The sequence below is a fragment of the Chrysochloris asiatica genome, unplaced genomic scaffold, assembly GCF_000296735.1.
Source record: "Chrysochloris asiatica unplaced genomic scaffold, ChrAsi1.0 scaffold00491, whole genome shotgun sequence".
Classification (NCBI taxonomy): domain Eukaryota; kingdom Metazoa; phylum Chordata; class Mammalia; order Afrosoricida; family Chrysochloridae; genus Chrysochloris; species Chrysochloris asiatica.
Window position 1 is genome coordinate 68,858 of NW_006409009.1, and position 550 is coordinate 69,407.

The window sequence follows — 550 nt, forward strand, 5'->3', positions numbered from 1 at the left end:
CTCACCCAGGAGACATCAAAGCAAGTGATCAGTGCCCCTCAGGGTAAACCCCCTTCTAAGACTAAGACTCAATGGGAATACACAAGCAGACATACGCTCTAACTGGTAAACACATTGGTCACCAATAAGGGGAAGTGAGGGAAAAACAGAAATGGAGCTGCGAGCTAAGCCCTACAATGTTCAATAGACTCCTGTGAACCTGGGTGGAGACCTTGTAGGCCAGCAGTGTGGCAAGACCTGGGACCTTTGGGGGCCAGAGTCAGTGACATAGCCACATTTGACTAGAGTGGAAAGTGAAGCATCCAGCTAATAAGAAGAGAGAGCATATGTGTAAGAACACCCACACTTACAGATAATATCCACTAGACCTGGATTCAATGACTGGATGATCAGAAATTAATTAGAATAAGAAAGAAGAGGAAAAAAAGAGTAATCTGATACAATTTGATGAACATGACCTACACCTACAAATGCAGTAGCTCAAAAGAGGGAACAAATCTTTACAGCGAGGATCATTTCCACCCCCTCCATACATAGAGTAGAGAGGGAT